The sequence below is a fragment of the Pezoporus wallicus genome, unplaced genomic scaffold (assembly GCF_028554395.1).
Source record: "Pezoporus wallicus isolate ANWC-B61680 ecotype Strahan unplaced genomic scaffold, APGP_CSIRO_Pwel_v1 contig_7011, whole genome shotgun sequence".
Taxonomy (NCBI): Eukaryota; Metazoa; Chordata; class Aves; order Psittaciformes; family Psittacidae; genus Pezoporus; species Pezoporus wallicus.
Window position 1 is genome coordinate 2032986 of NW_026638234.1, and position 6000 is coordinate 2038985.

Consider the following 6000-nt stretch of genomic DNA (forward strand, 5'->3'; position numbering starts at 1 on the left):
AGCTGCAGCTCTCTGGCCTCCTTCCTGAAGGAGGTGGACCAGTCCACCTAAACGTGACAGTAAGATCTTCCTGGGAGACCTGACAAAAGTGAATGCTGCGCTGAGTGGCTGTCACAAGCTCCTGTGTGAGTTTGTGATCCCTCATTCTCCTGGGGAATGACTTACATGCAGTTCCTGTCTCTCTTGCTTGCTGTCAGGACCTGAGGTGCTCTCCAGATTTTCCCCATGGATGGTTATAGTTCTGGCTGTCTGGGGGACAAGGCAACCTTCTTACTGCTGGGCTTTACTGATAATAGAAACCAGCTAGCAGACTCCAGCTATTGATCCTTAGTTTTGAATCCTGAAAGATTTTCAGAACAGAAGACTTTTGAACCAGAGGTTTGTCTCTCTTGTTAGTTTTGTAAGACGCAGTTTGAAGATCCTAGCTGAGACTGAACATGTGCAATACAGGTAGTGTATAAAACAGGTGCATCACATAGATAGGATCTCTGAGTAAGCATCCCACCCCATGGGGGTTGACCCTAGTAAAGTCAACATTACAATCCTTTCTGAACTAGCTTTCATACATGTTTTGTGTATGGGAGATAACAGAGGGCACTCAAGTCCCAGCAGAAGTCAGTGATGAGTCAGACATGAGTTTCAAGATACTTGTTAATCTCAACCAGAATCTCTTGTTCTTTTCTTCCCTTCTCTTCTGAAATATGTGGAGAGGGCTACATAAGCATCACTGATGATGCTTCGTTGTTTTCTTATAAACTAAATAGTACCTAGTGCTTCTCAAAGACAAATAACATTAACTCTACAGCCAGCAAGCTGCCAAGAAAATAGCATCCAGCCACAGCGTGCAGACAAGTGATAGCCAGCTGTAGAGTAACAGAAATCCTCCTGTGCAGCTTGCCACAGACACCTTCTCAGAGGATGTGTCTCTTGTATGTAGACAGGCTGCAGTTAACTGGCAGTTCCCAAGCTATTGGGCAGTTGTCTAGAGAACAAAAAAAACCCAACAAACCTTAGTTTCAACAATTTAGGGGTTTTGGAAAGCAGCAGAACAACCGGCTGTCCTGTCCATTTGGTTAGTTAGTGCTGGCAGCCTCAGCTGGCATTAAGAAATGTGAGAAAGATCCTGAATACCTACAAGAGGAAAGATCCTGGCATTCTTTTTCTAGTCTGTCTAAAATGGGTATCCTGATAATTCATTCAAACCCAGAGACCACTGGCTAGTGACAGGGACTTAGGGAAAAAAACTGAAAACATGTAAGGATCTACTGAGCCAGAGAGAGACTTACTGAGTTGATCTATTTTAAACTTGCTGTCCTACAAAAGAGGGAGCTGAAGGAAAGCATTGGTCATTATTTCAATAACTTGGTGTTCTAATAAGCTGAGACTGAGCTTTATCTGTCTTCATACCTTCTGAATCCCTTTTTGAGCTTGTAGGTTTATATATTGTGTGGTAATGGTGCTGAAGGGAGATGATAACTTCAGTTAGCTCATTTCTTCCTGAAGTTTAGAGTGAGTAGACAAAGCACTGCTGCCTCATTTCCAAGTAGAGGCAGTACTGGGCTTTGCAGTGGGTGCAAAATTTGCATGGTGCTTTGAGGTGTCTTCTATACAGTTTTTTGATGTGCTACTTACCATGGTTATGAAAAGTCCTTCCAAACTTTTAATGTTTACTGCTGTGCAAGGTCTCTTTTGATGGAAATTCCCAGTGATTAGATTGCATGTCTCAAATCCATTGCACAAGCAATGTACAAGTAGTCCTGGAGGCTTCTCTTTGCTACCCAGCACAGGACTGCTGCTGGTGCTGCACATTCCTTGGTCGTTTGCAGCACATTGTTCTGGTTGGATTATACCTCCTCCAGTACTTTTCCTGATCAGGAATTCTTCAGCTGCAGATAGACTTTCACCTTTGTCCTATCAACTAAAGCCAATCAACTGCCTGATCAGTGTTGGACAATGACATAAAAAGTATATTCTGTTAAGTTGTTTGGGTTACCAGCCATGGAAATGTTAGCACACTGCACTCTCATTACCATACACAACAGAATTAAATGTAGATTTCCAAGCAGGAGTAAGCAGAAGTTTGTGCACAAATCCCCATGAACAATGCTGTGGGATTTGTGCAGCCCTCTGAAACTGTCCCCCTTAGTGTATGTGAGAGCATTAACTCCTCACAGATGAATGTGTTATTGACTCTGAGTAAACAGCTCTTTTTAGAGACTCTACAAAGTGTTATTGGCCAATAATACACATTAAATAGACAAAGAATTACACTGTGACAGTTAGAACAAAAGAGAGAAAGAGAGGGGTACAGATAATGAATCATTAATGATCAGGAATTGTGCCTTGCTTTTTAAGAGTTGCCTGAGGGAGGTAAGTGGGAGGGCTAAAACTCCTCCATGTGGTATGGACATCAGGCTGGCTGTGGGCAACATTAAAAGATGATTTCTTTTTCATCGAAATGTGGCTTCCCCTTGATATCACCAGGCCCAGAGCAGCCTGTCCAAAGGCTCTAACCATTGTCTTATGCTATGAGCTTGTTTGAAATGCAAGGCCAATAATAGAAATCTGAGGAAAAGAAAGGGTCTCAGAAATGATATATTCTCCTTTTGCTATGTTTTCTTCATATTTTTGGCTGACTAAAATTTACCAGAATGTGATTGGTTTACAAGTGCAGGGCTTGACTTGCTTAGATTGGAAGGAAGACTGTCTTCACATTGCCCTGCTGTCTGCTCATCATGTAAAAAAGAGCTATGCTCAGCTGAATTTAACAGAGAAGAGGAGGGATTATTTTTCATCTTTTCAATGGTACAGAAAACCAGAGCTAATTAACTTTTACTCAGCATATTGGGAATTTCCTGATTTGCTTTAACAGAAAATCCCAGACACTAAAAGGCAGTTGATGCTTTCTTAAAGGCAAAGATTAGCTCAAAACCCAATAGTCTGATTTCTGTGGGAAAAAAAAATTAAACTTCTTCAGCTAACTGGCTACCCATTTATGACTGTGCAGGTGACTAGAACTGCACCATCCAAAAGCAGGGATCTGAAATTACCGTATTTGTATGTAATGGAGATGAATCCAATAATCACAGAAACAAGTGTACCTACTCTTAATTTTGCTCTCTCTGTGTAGATGCAGCATCTATAGGAAAAGAAGTGCTCTGACAATTACTGTGCTGGGAACAATAGTTTCCTGCTGCTTTTAAAGGTTCCATGCCAAAGGGAATGTGACCCCTCAAAAGTAACCAGACATGGTGTAGAAAAATGACTTCCACCGAGACAAACATACGGCAGGATGGCAACACGTGATAGGATAAAGATGGAGGATTGTACTTGCTCTCTGGACTATCTATCAATTAAATTATAGCTAGCCATGTGCTGAAATCAGTGATTCACTGACTGAAAAGACAGAATAAGTAAAATCTGCAGCTTTTTAACGACAGTTAAAAAAAAAAAAGCCTTCTTAAAAATGGGGAAGAGAATAAGGGGGAAAATGGGATCCACAGTCTCCATACATGTTTGAGAATAGAGCTAGATAGGCATGTGTAGATACAGAAATACATATAAAAGATCAACTTGTCTTATTTGTGAACCGATGCTGGTCTCTCGTCTTTAACCTACACTTGCTCTCGGACTGTAGTTCTCAATAACCGATGCAAGAAAACCCTGTATAACTCCCAACAGGTCCCATACATAGATTTCATTGCTTACATTTTTAGTCTGTGCATAGCTTTACAATTTTAGTTCTAGCCGGTTTGAGTTGCGTGCAGAAAGAGTATGTGCCATCATTTCAAAGGTAAAATTACTCTGGTTTCTTTGTCTAGGAATTCAGATGTGTAAGGATTGTTTCTGAGACTCTCCTCAAAATTATTTTTCTTAAGTTGAAAAAAAGGTTAAAGACAAGAGTAAAAAAGTGAACGTGAGTTTGAAAGCGAACAGATGCACAATCTGAAATGGAGGCACTGTCTCAGCCATGTCTGATAACGAGCAACAATTATGAAAGGGGCACATGGGGACTCACGAATGGCTCTTGAGCCTAGTGGGAATAGCTGCTGAGGAAGAACCATGTATGGGCTGAAAAACGAAGTGAATATTGTTAATTGGTCAAGTGAGAGGGCTTCCTCCAGCATTGCAAATGCAGTCCCTTTGTGGTCCTTCCCTTTACCCCTCTCCATCTGCCTTTGAGCGCTTCTGAATTAACTTTGCAGCTCTTAACTTCTGATAAAACTGAGAAAATAGATGGCACAAGGCACCACAGGTGACCTCTTCTGAGCAGCTGGGAAGGGGCATTTTCCTGGCAGGCTTTCAGGTTCGGCACTGCAGCGCACCACTTCCCCTCCCTGTCCTGAAAGGGAAACGTCCTTGGCCTTTTGGGTTGCCATCTCTCCTCCCAAGCACTGGCCCCAGGATGCAGTGTCAGCAGTGTGATATGGAGGAGCAGCAGGGAGAGCAAAGAACAAGTGACATCTTTGACTCGTTGGCTGCCCCTGTGTTGCTGTGCTGAGTCCAGGGCTTTTCCTGGCTTGGCGCTGCTTTGCTGGCTGGGCTACTACCCTGCGCTGCTCCAGCATGGCCTCTGCGATGTGCCGTGGCCTGAGGCTGTTAAGTTGTCTTGTTGGTTAATTAAGGCTGGCTGCCTAGGAAGCCCATCTGTTCCCAGGTAAATTGTGTTGCTATTTTTTCCCTTTGGCAGGCATACAAAAGCTCCCATCCATTCTTCCAAAGGATGGACCGGTAGTCTCGTGTGCCAGTTTGCATTCCTTCTCTGCTTTCCTGGAGGCACAACAGCCAACATGGAGTCACACTGAGACTGCCATGTGTTGGTATAAAAGACAGGGTAACACCCTCCCCTATGGCTCCACACTGAAGGCTTGCAAAACATCCACTCCTCTTGCTCTGCTTCTGGCAGCTCCCATGTCCTTTGCTTTCTCTGATGTCTCCTCTGGCTGCAGCTGTACAGGCACCTCCTTATTATAACCCTGGTCCTCATCTGCTATACGTCTTGTTAGTGCTCCAGAGAGGGACCTGAGAAGGGAAATGTTTACCTGGTGTGCAAGTGTGATAGTGAGCTTGGTGTGTCATACGTATTCACACACAGGTCACTGTTGCCTACTATAGGGTTATCTTTGCAGCATCTGCCCCGATGTGTAAAGAACCGCTCTTTCCTCCATTTCAGGGGCCGGAGCTGAGGCACTATAAGGGCAGATAAACAACTCACCACAAATGTATGGCATATGATCCCAGTTTGCCCAAAGCCTAGAAAATGCCCAGGTCCCAGCCACCTTTACTCTTGTTCTGCTTACATGACTGGGACATTGGAAAAGATCATGACTATCTCAGAAAATGAACTGCTGTCAACTGCACTTTAAGAGAGCCTTGCAAGGCCACAGCATGTCCACATTTCTGCTCTAAGCCCCTTCCTTCCCTTCCAGCTGTGACTGCTGTAAGCAGCACTCACCAGTGAAGAAGAAGGACTCAGTGATGCTAAATAATGCTAATAATTCTAAATAATGCTAAATAATGACTTCCATGCAACAAATTCTGGTTTAAAAATTGACTTCATGATAGGTACCCAGATATCTGGGCTTGTTCCAATAGTAATTAAACAAAAATAATGAGGAGCTTAACAAGAAGGAGCTTAAGAACAGTCTAAGTCATACAGAAACTGGGTGAGTGTGGGGACTGACTGTTCCTCTTTCCTCCAGTGCACAGTGGGAATGCTGGGATGGTTGCAGCAGAGCTACCCTATGCTAAGGGAACATGGCCACCCCAGGAGACAGGGAAGTAAAATAAAAGATGTCTTAATGTTTTGAAAGCAGTGACGTTTGTTTCATCCTCTGACACTGTTGCTTGAGACTTGTCAACCTACCGCTGGCAACACAGCTCCTGGCCAGAATGCTTAAGAATATGCTGAAATGGGAGAACTTTTAGTTGTTTTTCATTTTTAAAAACTGATTTCCATTCTCAGTAAAAAGTAGGATAATATGTGAGGGAATTACTGTT